Below are 17,717 nucleotides of genomic sequence, written 5' to 3'. Positions count from 1 at the left end.
GCGTAAAATTTGTATTCGATACTCCACGTAAATCATCGATTATAATTGTATATAGCCCTGCCTTCAGTACAGTTCCTTGGAGCACCACACCAATTACTGGTTGCCTCACTGAATATGACCCACTTATTCAATGCATTAATCACTTTACAGCCTGGAGCTAATGTATTATTCCCAATCCCGAGAGTGATGAGGAACAAGCCCAGAGCTGGAAAAAAATAATGTTTTTCATTTGAAGTGGAACTGCTTTTCATGGATGATATGGAAGCTGTACTGTTACACTGGCTGAACAGCTGGGACTGGTATGTCCTGGAAAGCAGCAGTAGTCAGTGGGCAATCATGTCAAGTGAATACCTAAATGGCTGATAGGAGATAAAGCTAACCAAAAATTAACATTTCGGCAATGAGAAATCTAATTAGAGATTTTTTAATCCTTTTTCCAAATGGCTCATACTTATTTGATGATCTGTCCAGTTTCACTGAGCATGAGAAGCAGTTACAGGTTACAAAGGTAACTAGGCAGTGCCTAAATGGGCAGAGAAATTTAGACATGGTGTAGGCATCTTCTTGAAACCATTGTCCCTTTTGGTGCTTGCTGTATTTGTTTATCCATTGGATGGATTGAATTGGTGGGATCTTTAGTGTGGAATATTAGAGCTGAATATAAAACCAAGAGAAGGTATGTTGAAAAACTGTGTAAGAAGTTTACAATGTAGTTTTCATTATAAAAGTGGACATAGGAATTTACATTTACAACAATAAGAATAGATCTGTGGATAGGAAGAGGATATATAGATTAGATTGTTTTATATACCATGGCTTGGATTTGAAAATCAGCATTTTACTCTGTTTTTTGTAGTGACTTCTTTGAAGGATTCTAAAATTATTGGATTTGCGTCAGTAATTGATTTGTATATAATGGATTGCTGTCAGCATGAGAAATCAAATTGACGTATTTTTTTATAATCACTGTGATTACTTGATAAATGATTGTGCCTTTATGTTTGACTTAGAAATTTTGTGTAATGGGGAAGTGTTTTGGATTATTTCAATGTACAAATTGGACCTGTTTGAATCCAACTTTGGCAGATGGTCTCGATAAACTGCTCACTCAATGCCAGGAGAAAACAGTCTATTCAAATGCCTAACCCATGTCTGTGAAGGTGGGCCATTTTATATTACTATCTTCATGCCACAAAGATGTACACCATTCATAAGGCCTAACCATTGCCAGAACAGATGGGTTATTTGCAGTGCTAATTCAATGGCAGGAGAAAGTGGTCCATTCATAATGCTCAGCTCACACTAGAAGGAGTTGCATTGTTCATTTTATCAATCCCATGCTTGGCGATATATCTTATTCATAATGCCAAGTTGAAAGGTGGTCATTCTGAGCGCCTCATCCATTATGGAAGGAGATGGTCCATTCATAGTGCCAAGGCTGTCCTTCCTTCCAGGTGCAAAATATGTGCCTTTTGCTTTCATCACAGAGAAATCAGCATTGTTTTTGTTTGAAATAAGTTTGTATTGATTCCAGGTAAAGAACCATTAGGGACACAAGGACATTTTTCTCATATCCTCATGAAGCACAAGATGAAAGTATTGTGGAGGGAAATTTAGGAATGAATTTCTCAAGATTATTGGATATATAATTTGAAAGGAAACATATGCAGGGATGGGATAAAGAACAAGGGAATAGGATTGATGGACACAAAATACTGGAGTAACTCGGGGAATAGGATTGATTGGAGAGCTCATTTAATGACACAGAAAGGGCATGATGGGCTGAATGGCCTCTTACTGTACTGTCTGAAAGTGTGCAACAGAAACCACTGACAGAAACCATTCACAGATAGACAGGATGGTGAAGACATCAGCAAGAGCACTGTGTTTATCAGAATGCTTGATGTGAACTCACACAAACTTTGGTCTGATTTCCCCCTCCTCTCCAGTTTTGTTCTTCCTCTGGGAATTGGTCAAATGATATTTGCTGTTTGCCATGATGCGCACATTTGAAGCTGTTTACTATTGATTCTCCTTTCTTCTAATGGCCTGGATATTACAATTGATCACACTGATCATTTGATGGCTGCTAAAAAACAAGCTGATGAAGGATCTCTGTCGGAAGGAACTGCAGATGCTGGTTTATACCGAAGATAGACAAAAAATGCTGGAGTAACTCAGTGGGACAGGCAGCATCTCTGGCGAGAATGAATGGGTGACGTTTCAGGTGAACTTCCTCTCAGAAGGTTGTGAGTCTTTGGAGCATTCATCCTCAAAGGACAGTGGAAGCGCAGCCTTTGAATATTTGGAAGGCCAAGGTAGATGGATTTTTGATAAGCAAGGGGATGGAAAATGACTGCAGGTAGTCAGGAATGCAGAGCTGAGGTCAGCCCTGACCAGCCATGAATTAGACCAGGCATGATTTTATTGAATAACAGCCTGCTCGCAGTTCACATGATCATCAGGGAACAACTTTTCTGAAATCTGAAACTATTATTTTCCTGGTCAGCTGTCCAAAAGTAACTAGAGACTGCAAGCCCCTGATCCAGTCATTATTTCTTTAATGTTTCTGCTCCTTGTTGTGTACAAATTGCAGAAACAGTAAATAAATAATGACTGGATTGGGGGGCCTGCAATCTTCTTGAGGACAAATTGCTTGTTGTGTTTCGCCAGGTTCCTGGAGTAACTGTACTTCAAAGCAATTCCATGCCTCCCTTGAGTTGTGCTGAAATCAAGAAAGAGTTGGAATAATTACATATCCTTTTCCCTTTATACATAAACTAGATCTTAGTGTAATATAGAGGTACAGCATGGAAACAGGTCCTTCGGCCCAACGAGTCCGCGCCGTCCAGCGATCCATGTACACTAACACTATCCCACACACTAGTGTCAAGTCAAGTCAAGTCAACTTTATTTGTATAGCACATTTAAAAACAACCCACGTTGACCAAAGTGCTGTACATCGGTTCAGGTACTAAGAACGAACATACAATGGCACACAAACATAACAGCACATACATAAACAATTCACAGCGCCCCCTCAGAGGGCCTCAAACGCTCTGTTTACAATAGGGTCAATTTACAATTTTTACCGAAGCCAATTTACCTACTAACCTGTACGTCGTTGGAGTGTGGGAGTTAATTGGAGCACCCAGAGAAAACCCACGCGGTCTCTGGCGCTGTGAGGCACCAACTCTACTGCTGCTGCGCCACTGTGCCGCCCCTGAAAATAGACAAGATGTGTTGGCCTGTGTGATTGGTGTTCCAAACAGAATCACTCTGGAACTGGACTGGAAAGCCTCCTGCCACCTTCACCAGCAAAAACACAGCAGAAAGATTAACTGCTTGTAAAATTCAAGCAGGAAACTGTTTCCTTGTGAGGTTGCCGTCGACGGTCATAATTGCTAATTGAAACAGTCAATGCAGATTAAATAAATTGAATGGTTATACGGTACACTTTAAGAGGCACGGATGCGATTAGTTGCCAAGTGCAAGATTTATTGCTTCTGGAAACTACTAACTCATGCCATGCTGAAAATATAATGGCAATTTGTGCGTCTGATGTCAAGTAGAGTATGACTTCAGCTCTCAAAGATAGATTCTCCTTTCTGATTTAATTCAAAATGTTTCAAAGTCCGGTCTTATATAAAAACATTACATTAGACAAACCAGGGTAGATTGTATGTATTTTATAGTCCACTGCGGTTTCTGCACAGTTTGATTTAACAGAATGGCCATTCATGTTAAAACCATAACTTCACACCAGATTAATATCAGAAAGACTTAAATTAGTAACTATAGTCTTTCTGTGCATTCTATCCTGAAACATTTAAATTATTAATTCTCTTTTGCATCCAAACACACTTTACATCAGTTTGATGGCCTTATAATTTTGAGGATGAATCTGCAGTAGAAAATAAGGTCGCAGAGACTTTTCCAATACACTGAAGAAATATGAATCAAAGGTGATAAGCTGCAGGCATTTGCACTTGTTTTATTCAAAGAAAAATACATGGATATGCATCAGTATTGGGTGCTTTGCAAGACCATGGCAGTGAAAAGCAAAATGTGACTGTCCTGTTTAATCATGTCTCTGGAAAAGGAGAATAGATAAAAAGGGTCAGCTGGTGAATTGAGGAGCTGCCGTTAGAATGATATGACTTTGAATAAACTGGACCAGTGCTTTTCATGAGATGTTTTAATTTCTTTTCCTCGCCTGCAAACTTCAATTTATTCAGCGTCAGAAGTTGCAAGGATCATGTGTTGACAACAGAGCAGTGAGGTGAACAGGGCACATGGGACCTTGAATGAAAAGACCAACATAGAAATTTAGTGTGTAGGAAAGAACTGCAGATGCTGGTTTAAATCGAAAGTAGACACAAAATGCTGGAGTAACTCAGCGGGACAGGCAGCATCTCTGGAGCGAAGGAATGGGTGACGTTTCGGGTCGAGGCCCTTCTTAAAACTGGTGTCAGGAGAAGGGGCGGGACAAAGATAGAGTGTAGTTGGAGACAGTAAGACTGGTGGGAGAACTGGGAAGGGGGAGATGATAGAGAGGGAAAGCAAGGGCTATTTGAAATAGAAATGCAGTCATTTTTTAGGAATAACATCTAATATTAAAGCAAGCACACTGTGGCCTTCTGAACTCAACAGTGAATTCAGTTTCAGGCAATGGCCTAAAAAACCCCCAAAGTGCTGGAGGCACTCAATGAGTCAGTCAGCATGTGTGGATGGTAATGGCCAGTCAACATTTTGGGTCGGGACCCTTCATCTATACTGAACTAGAGGGAAGTAGTGATTTTGGGATGAGATTGGGCACAAGCTAGCAAATGATGTGGATCCAGGTGAGGAGTGGTTGATTGGCAGTTCTAGTTACCTGTGGGAAGAAATGGTGGAGATAACAACAAAGGCGGGGAAGTGAAAAGCGGAGGCCTATGACCTTATGTGGCTCCTGCTATCCATTTATAGATGAAAGTCATGGATGCGATGTTTCAGGCAAATAAGAGTGACGACGCATCAAAACCTCTGGAAGGAAACTCTATGTGATGTGTGCAGTCTTTTCACTGAAATTCATTTGTGGACCACAATGTAACATGGGCCACACTTTTGAATTTCTACACCTCGACAAGTATAAGCTTAGAGCAGCCCAGTGGCACAGCGGTAGAGTAGCTGTCCAGCAGCTCCAGAAACCCAGGTTCAATCCTGACCATGGGGTACGGAATTTGTATGTTCTCCCTGTGACCATGTGGATTTTCACCAGGTGCACCGGTTTCCAAAGATGTACAGGTTTGTAGGTTAATTGGCTTTGGTAAATTTGTAAATTGTCCCTGTGTGTAAAATAGTGCGATCTGTTTCCATGCTGTATCTCTAAAGTCTAAAGGCATAGAATTTCATTGGTGTAGTGTGCATAAATGTTTTTTTAGATTTAGAGATACAGGGCGGAAACAGGCCCTTCGGCCCACCGGGTCCGCGCCGCCCACCGATCCCCACACATTAACACTATCCTACACACACTAGGGACAATTTGTACATTTTACCCAGCCAATTAACCTACATACCTGTACGTCTTTGGAAACCGAAGATCTCTGAGAAAACCCACGCAGGTCACGGGGAGAACGTACAAACTCCGTACAGACAGCGCCCGTAGTCAGGATCGAACCTGAGTCTCCGGCGCTGCATTCGCTGTAAGGCAGCAACTCTACCGCTGCGCCACCGTGCCTTCCCCAATGACAAATTCCCATTAAAACATTTTCCAGTTCCAATGGAGATAAGTCTGAAATGTTAAGTATGTTTTGTTCCAATTTGCAGCCTGATGCACAGCACCTACATTCTTTTATTAAATGAAACTTAATGGTTGGAATGAACATGAAAGCTCAGAAGAGGCATCTTGGACATTAGATTATTTGAATGAAGATCATTAAATTATCTCTGAATTACCTGCAGGCAGATCTACTTTTCTATGCTACAGAAAATGACAAGCAAATGAATGTGGAGGCAGACAGTTGTCTGGGGTGTAGATTGTCGTTTAGTTTATGAAACTCTGGAGCTTGAGTCATAGATTCCAATGGCTTATCTTCAAACACTTAGAAGTCTGTGCAATTCAGCTATCAGCGGTTACTTAGAAATCAGGGCACCCACATTCTTTCAGTCTACTTGGGTAACATAGGTTCTCGATAAGGTGAAATAATTTTAGCATTAACTCACTCCCAACCAGAAATCATAGCTGATCAATACAGCAAATCCTTTAAACAATTAAATATGAAACAATTAAACAAATAATTTTAACTGGATCCATGGTTGCTCTACATAGTGTTGCAAATTAATTCTTATTTTATTGCTGGTTAGCTTCACAGTTGAAAAGCTACTCAACAGATAGGTTGGTCCAGATTGGTTGAACAAGGTTCTAATTTTATTTAACACCCCAACTTACTTTTTGGATTGGATTTAGTTTGCATTTGCATTGCACTTGTTCATGGTGGCTTAACAAAGAATTTTCCCATGTGCACATTGAGGAGGAACACAAAAGGCCTTGAAGTTTATTGTGAAGATAGACACAAAATGCTGGAGTAACTCAGCGGGACAGGCAGCATCTCTGAAGAGAAGGAATGGGTGATGTTTTGGGTTGAGACCCTTTTTCATGATGTTTCCTCATGAAACTTGTTTCATTTTTTGCATCTAAAGAGGGTGCCAGCTCTACGTTAAGAACTTTACAAAAACAGTACCACAGGCTGTAATGCAGCAAGCCCTTTGGCTCATCAAACCCTCACTGCCCATCAAGCTCCCATTTATACCAATCTCACACTGATCCCATTTTATTCTCCCCACTTTCCCATCATCTCCACACCCATCCCCTCTCCCTCCCTCAGATTATACCACTCACCAATGCACTAGGGACAATATACAGTGGTCAATTAACCTATCACTCACACATCTTTGGGATTTGGGAGGGAGACCAACATAGTAACAAAGAGAATATGAACATTCCGCGCAGACAACACCAGAGATCAGGAACGAACCCGCCAGACATGTCCCTCTGAATCAGCCCTGAGTCGCCCCCTGTGTGCGTGTGTCGATCTGGGCAATTGTCGGAATTGTGGGTCTGTGCAAACAAATAGACTCACTGTGGGCCAGAAGTATGTTGTCTACCACCCAGATGATGGCAAAAATGAAGGGCCAGGCTCAAAACAAGTCTAGAACATCTGCAAATAAAAGTAAGGTATTGCACACTGGCTTGGAGCCTCCTGTTGCCCTGATTGCTGCTGGCATGCGTTGAACCAGTTATGTTTTCACATGAACCAGTTCTCCATGGAACTGAAGCAGCAGTCCTAAATAGGGTCATCGAAGGCCCCAAACTTCAAGCAAAGTCTAAATGGTACATTTCTGAATGTTGATTTATGTTAAAACAATCGGATGCTGCAAGGGCACTTACCAAATACTAGCTCAGCTGCCATCCTGATCACTCTCCATGTCTCTTTGCCCACCCATTACCTCTTGCTTCCTGGGGGGGAAGAGCTGCACATGGGATCTTGCTGTGCACAAATTCACCACCATGTTTTTCTTCCTTCCAACAGTGGCTACATTGCAGTAGTACTTTCACCAACTGTATGCAGTGCTATATATAAATGAAATATTACGAAAAATGAAACAAAAATTATTTCTTTTTTTAATTTTCATGACATTTAGCAGTGCAAATTCCAGGAAAGGTTGCTCAATTTCTGAATTGACTTTGTGTGATCAAAGATCATGAAACGTAAACATTAACTTTTGTTTCTTTCTCTGCAACTGCTGCCTGACCTGACAATCACTTCCAGCATTCTCTGTTGTTATTTTCGATTCTCAGTGTTATTGCCCTTGAACTTGAAACTGCAGCACCTGGAGAAAACCCACGCGGTCATGGGGAGAACATACAAACTATGTGCACACTGCATCCATAGTCAGAATCAAACTCGGGTCCCTGGCGCTGCACCACCGTGCCACCCCTCATCATATGATCATCATATAATTCAAGATTCAAGATTCAAGATTCAAGATAGCTTTATTGTCATCCAAATTGGACGAAATTCAGTCACCCACAGTCCAACAACAAAAGCATCAAAATAGGCATTAAAATTACACAACCCCCAAAACACACAAAAGAAACATCCATCAAGAAAACATCCATCACAGTGAGTCTCCTCCAGTCCTCTCCTCACTGTGATGGAAGGCCACAATGTCTTTCCCCTTCTCCTGCCGTCCCCTCCCGCGGTCAGGTTGTTGTGGTTGCAGGCCGCGCCGGACGGTCCGCAGCGGGCCGAGCCTAAGGCGAGTCGCAGCCGCTCCCGCAGCCTCCGAAGACGGCCGGCTCCGCCGATGATAAGTCCGATCCGGGGCAGGCGAACACGCTGCTGCTGCCGCTGTTGCTGCACGTCGGGGCGGTCGTGGCTCCCGACATTGAAGCCCCCGCCCAGCAGAGAAATATCCCGCGGCCTATCTTAGGCCGCGCCGGACGGTGAAATGTCCGCGACGTAGCAGAAGCAGGAGGAGGTCATTTGGCCCATCGTCCTTGCTGTGCTAAATTTACTAAAATCATGGACAAACTTTTTAACCTAAGTGCCTCTTCCCTATATTACCCTCAGCAGTGGTTGCCTCGCCAACTGTCTGTCCTTTCTTCTTTTTGTTATTTTTAGTATGTGTTAAAAGTATTTTAGTGTTCCTTGGTTTGTTTTATGTGGGAGGTGGGGGTGGGGGGGGGGGGGTTGGGGGAAACATTTTTTCAATCTCTTACCTCGACGGAGATGCGATTTTTTTTTCTTTCCGTATCGTACCTCCGTCCCCACTGCGGCCTAGCCTCGTGGAGTTGGCAGCCTGTCCTGGAGACCGACGGGCGCTCCAAGCCGCGGGAGTCTGCAGGACTTTAACATCGCAGAGCTTGCGATCCCTTCACTGGGGATCAAAGTTCCAACCGCGGGACCTGTGGACTTTAACATCGTGAAGCCCGCGGTCTCTGGTAAGAAGAGGCTGACTTGGGAGCTCCATGCCACGGCGAGAGTTTCAACCGCCCCGATGCGGGAGCTTCAATCACCCCGACGGGGGTTTCGATCATCTACTGCGAGGGCTTTGATCGCACCAACTGCGGATGGTTTGACTGCCCTGACTGCTGGAGAACAAGAGGAAGGAGATTGAACTTTATTGCCTTACAACACAGTGAAGAATGTGGAATCCACAGTGATGGATGTTTATGTTAACTTTTGTGTGTCTTGTTGGTTTTCACTTAGTATAGCTGTATGGTAACTCAAGTTTCACTGTACCTTAATTGATACATGTGACAATAAACTGACTTTGAGACCTTGTCTCATGATTCATCAATACCTAAGAATTTGCTGATATTGGTTTGAATGTAGTCAACCGTAGACTGACCCCGCCATACTCTCTGGATTAGGGTTATTCTAATTATTTTATTTTTAATTATTTGAACCGTGCTCATTTTCAACTCACTCTATGGCCCTGCTTCCTGTGCTCCTGTTACAGTCACTGAGTTCACTGGGAAGTTTATTACACTCCTCTGTAATATGCAAAGAATAATTGAAATAAAGGTGTCATGGTGTAATAGCATCCAATGTAGTGAAAAATCTGCCAGTCAGGCATCACCAAATTTCCTGAGAATGCTGGATTATTTGAGTTTTACTGTATTTTATTATTTTTTATTTTTCTTCATAACTTTTTGTCTTTTTTTCCAGTTCTTGGTAATGCTTAAAGTTTCTCTGTTTGATATTCTTGGCTTTCTTGGGCAGATTTCATTTCATTTATGGCTACAGTCTTTCATGTTACATTCAGTTGCCCACAGTCTCACTTTGATTTTTTTCTAGCCCAGTGTTCCCCTGCTGCAGTATTGCAGTTAATTGGCACACGATAACGAGCTGCTGCACAGATGTCCTATATAATATATTACTGTCTCTATATCGGTGAAAGCAACAAACTTCCCCAAGTTGGTTCTAAAAAGATTCACTAGCACCAAGGAAAGTGATAGATGTCTTTTTTGATCTCTGTTTTTCTTTCTCACACAGGGTCATAACCATTGGAACTCTCATCCTTACAGGATGGTGGAAGCAGAATCTTTGAGTATATTTAAGTCAAAAGTTGATTGACACTTGAGAAAGGTTGCCATGAGGTCGATGGGAATATTGGGAGTTGAGGGTACAATCAATCGGCCAAGATCTTATTAAGACTTGAGGGCCAAGTGGCCGATTCGTCTTCTTAATTATTTAGTTCACATCAATAAGAGAGCTTAGTGCCGAGATTGTGAGTGAGTGAGTCCTTAACATGAATGAAAATAAATTTAAATGAAAACTAATGCAAGCTGTGCCATTTCAGAAAAGTAATTTCTTTCTCATTTGAGTTGGCTAATGGCTGTGACACACACAGGACCAGGGCTGCACACTGTTGGTAATTCCAGAGAAAGAACCAATTACCAGACGTTCGAGCACCAAATAAATCTTGGCGATTGTTGCACCACTGTTTGGGAATAGACTTAGCCATAGGAGAGAAACTGTGACAATGTTGGATAAAGGGGAGCCTAGTGCTATTCTCCATGCTCTGGGACTGCTTCTAAGTAGTAGTTTGCTCTTATACTTCCAACTGAAAAGTTGGCCCAAATTCAGATAATTAAAGAAACATTTTGAATTCAGATAATTAAAGAAACATTTTGAAAGAGGGGCGCTAACAGCCAAAGATTGCACATTCAAATACACATATTTAAATAGAGCATTTTAAGTCTCCATTGCCAACATGAATCTTGACTTTTGACTCTAGTCTCAATACCTGGCTCTGGTCTGAATTCCTGAACGCATCCTTCATTCATGCCTTTCCGTCTATCTCTTAATTTTCCATCTATCCCTTTCCATCTATCTCTTGATTTTCCGTTTTCATAAATTCAATCCATTGAAGGGAGTTTCAGTGCACATGGTCTTGAGAACAATTGGGGAAGGTAAAAGCCAGTGGAATCAGCCAATAAGCCCTCTTCAACTCGAAATCACCAGTGGAATTGAGCAGAAAATTGCACTGGTCATTGAGGGGACTGAGGACATAGAGAAAGAAACAATCTCGATCCCAGATATCTTTCCTTTGCACCCCTCCCCCCCTCCCCCCCTCCTACAATCAGTCTAAAGATGGGTTCCGACCCAAAATGTCATCTACCTATATGCTCCAGAGAAGCTGCCTGACCCACTGAGTTACTCCAGCCCTTTGCGTTTATCTTTGGATCAAGGTTTTTGTGTCCACATCCAATTAGTTATGGTAGAACCAAAACTGAGTATCAATGAACAGGTTACTGATGAGCACTGCTTACTAGGAATGATTAAGTTACCTGCCATCCCTGCTGATGATTGAGGGAAACAAAATGACGCAGGAATCAGTCATTTCCAGCGAACCTTGGCAACTTGAGAGGAGACATTCCTTCCTCCTCGAGCACATAATTAATTCTGTTAGGGCTTTTAGTTTAGTGTAGTTTAGTTTAAAGTTACAGAATGGAAACAGGCCCCTCAGGTTTCTGACTCCCTGCCGACCATCAATCACACGTTTACACTTGTTCTATGTTATCCTGCTACTTTTGCTGGGGCAATTTTACTGAGTCCAATTAACCTACAAACCAGCAGGATTCAATCACTCTAGCTTCATTTTACCTGCCAGGTTTCCTGAGGCTCAAATAACTTGATCAGCTGTGATTGAAATGAAGGTGAACTGTTTCTTTAAACGGTTTGAACAACCCACCTGCCCATTGATCCACTCTGTTCAATTAATGTTGATTATTGTGCTCGTTCGAGGCTGGTAAACTGTTCAGTGAGATTAATTCCCTTGTGATTTTGGGTGGTAGAGATCATAGATGGGAAGGCAATACTGTTAAAATAACATGCTTCATTAGAAAACAGAAAGTTTAGGGTCGTAAGGTCATAAGTTCTAGGAGCAGAATTAGGCCATTTGGCCCATCAAGTCTACGCCATTCAATCATGGCTGATCTATCTTTCCCTCCTAACCCCATTCTCCAGCCTTCTCCACATAACTTCTGACACCTGTACTAATCAAGAATCCATCTATCTCTGCCTTAAAAATATCCATTGGCCTCCACAGCCTTCTGTGGTAAAGAATTCCACAGATTCACCACCCTCTGGCTAAAGAAAGATAAAATTTTAATTAATTCCTGATCCCTTGCATTCGTTAAATTTACTCAAAAAATGTAAACCTTCTATTTTCTGTGGACATTTGATTTTTATTATTCCAAATTACAGTGCTGGCTGGTTTACGTTCTGTTGTCACAGTGAGATGGGGCAAAGCTGTCATTTACAATAATTAGTTTCAGTAGATAAGAACAGGCAATAATTTTGGGATGACAAGTAAATGGGCCGGAGCTTTCTCAGTTCTACATATTCCTATCATCTGTTCTTTCTGTCTAATTCTGTACAGATGATGTGAGGGGCATTTTGTTTCCATTTTGTCAGTTAAACCAGCCCTCTCTGATCATCTCCATCAGATATCATAAATTGCAAAGTACAGTAATTGCTCCCAAACAATCCTGGATATGTACAAATGTTGAGATTGTTTTAAGGGGAACTGAATTGCATATCTTAATAAAATTCTTAGCGAATTTTAAAAATCTGACATCTCAAAGTATTTCTGGAATTAATAGGTTTGGATGCTGCTACAAGCTAAACTCTGTGGGCATGTTGGAGAGTATTGCAGATATTGAGATCAGGTTCAAAGTTTGGTGGAACCTTTTAGAAAAGGATCTTTGAATGCAAAACGAGGCATCAGTGTATTGCCAGAAGTGTGCATCATGGGTAGATCATAATGCTGTCAATGTGCAATGGCAACTTGATGTGAGATGCCACTTCACAGCTCAACATTTCAACCTTCCCCCTCTTCCTGCAGAAGCATTTGTCAGCAGGAAAGATACCACGGCAGTGCCCTTTAAAAGGAATAAAATTGCTTATGAGTGTGTTGTCACTCATGGATTTTTTTCAGCTCTTTCTAGGATTTTCTAGGATTAGTGTTTGTTGTTATGGTTGGTTGTTTCAAGTTGCGAGTCTGTAGCGAATGGTTGGCTGGTGGGAATTACCTTTTGCAGGCTCTTCCGCAAATTGATTATTCCTGGACATGGATTCCTTAGCAGACGTCAAACTGTAATATGTCATGACTGATACCAAGCGGAGGTCTTTCAACTTTAGACTCGCCGTAAAAGGGATAAGGGAAAGTGGGAGAAGGCTCTCACTATCTGCCCAAGCTGATAAGTAAGAAATTCTTGTCTCAGTGAAGAACAGTGTGTGAGATCATCTACACTACTCTCCAAAATCAAACATCTGATGCAACCAGGACTGCAATTTCCAAGCCAGGGAAGGACTAACTTGCCAGTTGATATTAACACAATCAACGTAATAAACTCTGGCCCACTTCTAGATATACTTGTGGACCTTCACAGTTTGCAACTCATTATTGCATATACTGGGACTCCATTCAAAGAGTGATGAATGCATTTCATTCCCTATTAACAGGGAGCGAGAGGACACAAGGCTTCAAAATAGTCGTGAGCTCCCTAAATCAGGCAATGTACCATTGGCTATTGGGTTTTTACAACACTACCACTCCTTCAGTCTCCAACTGGCTTGTGACTATGGCCACTGAATGATGCAAGTAATGTCCTGGTCAACTGACAGCAACAGACAACTGTTTGGATGGGGCAGGAAGAGCTTCCATTGAATGATTGCAATGGGGTCATCCACCATATGGCGACAGATTCCCTGGTTGGTAACACAAGGGCTCAGTGTGAGGATTCAATGGTTGCTCTTCCAGCCTTATTCAAACAGAGCCAACCACATGAAATTTGTAGGAAGAAAGTGTAGATGCTGGTTTACACCGAAGATAGACACAAAATGTTGGAGTATTTGTGCAGCATCTCTGGATAGAAGGAATGGGGGGCGTTTCCTTCTTCAGACTGCGCTGACATAGAAGATGTTAAGCTGTGCGCCATCCTCAGAACTGTGAGACCAAGCCCTTGCCTCACAATAAGTGCATGAGTAGTAACAGCATGAAGAGGAGGAGGAGAAGCAAAGTGAAAGGGTAACTTAGTCATCTCCTTTCTGTCATGGCTGTCCATGTATATTGGTAATGACCACCACAGCTCGCTATTTCCCAACACTCTATTATTAACCATCAACCATCCTTGAGTCAAGTGTCAAGAGTCTTTAATTGTTATACATGCTGCTACCAGGACAATGAACTTCTTACTTGTAGCAGTTTAACTTGACAGTTGGCAAAAGTCAACATCAATGCTCCATTTAACAAAAGAGGGCGGCATGATGGCATAAGGCAGAATTACTACCTTACAGATCCCAGGTTCAATCCTAACTACAGATGCTTGTCTGTACAGAGTTTATATGTTCTCCCCATGACCTGCGTATGATTTGTCAGAGATCTTCGGTTTCCTCCCACACTCCAAAGATGCACACGTTTGTAGGCTAATTGGCTTGGTAAAAATGTATGAATGTAAAATGTAAAATTGTCCATGGTGGGTGTAGAAGAGTGCTAATGTCCAGGGATCGCTGGTTGGTGCAGACTCGGTGGGCCAAGACACCTGTTTCCATGCTGTATCTCGAAACGAAACTAAACAAAACATGTCCATAAAAGTGATACACAAAAATAAACACAATAATAATCAAAAGAATCAATAAATCAATAACCGTAATACTACTAATTATCGCTAATTAAAACTACTAACACCAGTGCTGGGCTGCATCACAACATTCCTGATCAAAATTAGAAATGAAACCATGCCTAATTGTAAAGAAATATCCCTTGTGGATTCTCTTACTACTTACCTACTTGTGCCTTTGCCTACCCAAATGCCCATGTCCAATGGCTGCTGGAAGACTGTTGACCTTCGTCGAAAGAGACCGGAGATACACATTGAAGTCAACATTGAACAGCTCTAGGCTGGATGTAGACTACACCCTCTTGCTGTGATTGATGCATTGTAGAACATTGACCAGTTGTGGTCTCTAATATTTGATATTTACATTCAAAGAAATAGGTTCTGACTGTCTACCCTATCTATGCCTCTCATAATTTTGTACACTTCCATGAAATCTCTCCGCAACCTCAACCCATTGTTAGCTCGTTGGTCGTTTAAACAACAGCAAGGATACAGGTGATAAGCCTTTTGTGCTGTCTGGTCAGGCTGTTAGCACAAGTACTATCTTCCTGAGAGAGGGCAACACGGAATCACTCCCATTCCCTCCTAGTGCAGTGTCTCAGCCGTACAGGTGATACTAGGGAACGCAAGTTGCTGGATTGCTGTAATGTTTTGCAAGCCCCTCAGCAGCCTTTAATCTGTACTCTTAACTGACATGGTGCCAAGCCGGCCTTAACAGTCTTAAGAACTGTCTTGACGTTTCCCAGACCACCCAGCAATCACCTGCACAATAAACAATAAGACTGGATAGACTAGGCTTATACTCGCTGGAATTTAGAAGACTGAGGGGGGATCTTATAGAAACATATAAAATTCTTAAGGGGTTGGAGAGGCTAGATGCGGGAAGATTGTTCCCGATGTTGGGGGAGTCCAGAAACAGGGGTCACAGCTTAAGGATAAGGGGGAAGTCTTTTAGGACCGAGATGAGAAAACATTTCTTCACACAGAGAGTGGTGAGTCTGTGGAATTCTCTGCCACAGAAGGTAGTTGAGGCCAGTTCATTGTCTATATTTAAGAGGGAGTTAGATGTGGCCCTTGTGGCTAAAGGGATCAGGGGGTATGGAGAGAAGGCAGGTACGGGATACTGAGTTGGATGATCAGCCATGATCATATTGAATGGCGGTGCAGGCTCGAAGGGCCGAATGGCCTACTCCTGCACCTATTTTCTATGTTTCTATGTTTCTGAGTCTGAAGAAGGGTCTCAACCCGAAACGCCACCCATTCCTTCTCTTCAGAGATGCTGCCTGTCCCGCTGAGTTACTCCAGCATTTTTCTGTCTATCTTCGGTGTAAACCAACATTTGCAGTTCCTTCCTACACACAATAGTTTCTGAGCACTTTGCTAAGTTGGTGATAGATGCCTCCATGCTCCTTGATACTCCCTGTAGGCTTTCTGACTGGCTTCCAATGTGCCAAGTATTTCATTGTGTGTTAAGGGCCTATCCCACTTAGGCGATTTTAAGGCGACTGCCGGCGACTAGGCTTTCGTCGACAGTTCGCCAGGGTGTCGCGGGCATGATCGTGAGGAATCTTCAAAGAATCGTAGTGGATCTCGGAGCGTTGCTGAGAAATCAACCGGATTGAAATTTCTCGGCGACAGCTGGCTTGTCGCCAGGTATCGTTGCTTATTGCGGGCGCTGTCGCATGCTGTCCCCAGGTTTGCTAGGTTGTCTTGGATGCATTTAGAAGCACGTAATATTAAATTAAGTAAAGTCATTTGAAGATACCATAAAATACTTTTGTTTAACCAATTTATTTACCGTCAGGACATCTGACAGGTAGATTGGAGGCGACAGTTTGATGGTCAGGTAAGCGAGGGAATGTTCGCGATGTTTATGGCTATCAGCGATTACATTTAAAGTAGGCTCCCAACCCAGATATGCAACCTAGAAACCAGATATGCATCTCCCGTACATTTTCAAAGAATGCCCACACTCTGCACAAAGATCCATTTAACCACGTTTAAAATTAAATTTCTTAATACTGCTATTGGTAAACTGGAAGTCAATCCAGTTTATGCCTTGTTACCGTGAAGCTTAGTTTTCAAGTAACCTGGGCAAGATGTTATATTTCAAAACTCTCAAGTAATTACAGACTTCTCAGTGATTTGAGCGAAAATTAGGACGCTGGAGAAGCATTGATAAGTGTGGGAATTTTGCGATGTTTCCGAAGACGGTGTAATCTCGACCTGACTCGGCATTGTCGTGGTCATTGTCGTAGGGTAAATGAAAATTTCGGCGATCTGCTACGACTTTGACAATCGCCGGCAGTCGCCTAAAGAATCGCCTAAGTGGGACAGGCCCTTAACCATCTTTCTACCTCCATACCAGTGCTCCTGTGTGTCTGTGAACTGGCACTTTGTGCTATCCTTATCTGCTGCCCTATCTAAAGCACACATGCTCCGTATCACTGCCTCACCAGTGTCCAATGTATAGCAACAAGGTCAAGTCCATGGACTGGTTCATGCTTGGATGGAATTTGTAGCTGATGCCATCTAGTCCAAAGTTTATTATTTACTTACTATTTGGCCATGCTAATATTTATGAAGAACTCTGTTCCCCACATGGTGTTGGAACTCAGCCACAGTGCTGTCTCTGCACCTGCTTCACAGCACCTGCTTTACAGCAAGAATTGCTTCATTACACCAATATTTCCAGCTGACAGCCAGAGTGACTTCTCTTTTGCGCTTTTATCTTTAATTTGCAGTGATTAATGATATGCTATTATATTCAAAATCAGCTACTTTGCAAAATGTTTTACGACATATTAGACAATGTTTTGGTGCTAAGAGTTTGCAATATGTGTCACAGGCTGCAAGAATCCTGAGTTTTGTACAGTTTTGAATCATATCGGCATGCTACTGTCAGCAGTGGGCTTCATGTTTAAGTTATAGTTTTTTACTTTTAGATTTAGAGATACAGCAAGTCCACCAAGTCCCTGCCGACCAGTAAGCACCCATACATTAGTTCTATCCGGGGCGGCATGGTGGCGCAGCGGTAGAG

The 17,717-nt window shown here is 42.3% G+C and overlaps 1 protein-coding gene across 4 annotated transcripts in view; it reads left to right on the top strand.

The window, feature by feature from the left end:
* LOC144597219 (regulator of G-protein signaling 6) overlaps window positions 1-17,717 on the top strand; it is a 354,481-nt gene that overhangs the window by 151,876 nt on the left and 184,888 nt on the right. The gene's annotated exons all lie outside the window — the stretch shown is intronic.

Source organism: Rhinoraja longicauda, chromosome 10 (assembly GCF_053455715.1).
Source record: "Rhinoraja longicauda isolate Sanriku21f chromosome 10, sRhiLon1.1, whole genome shotgun sequence".
NCBI classification, from domain to species: Eukaryota; Metazoa; Chordata; class Chondrichthyes; order Rajiformes; family Arhynchobatidae; genus Rhinoraja; species Rhinoraja longicauda.
The sequence above is the reverse complement of the archived record's forward strand: the minus strand, read 5'-3'. Positions and strand labels throughout refer to the sequence as shown.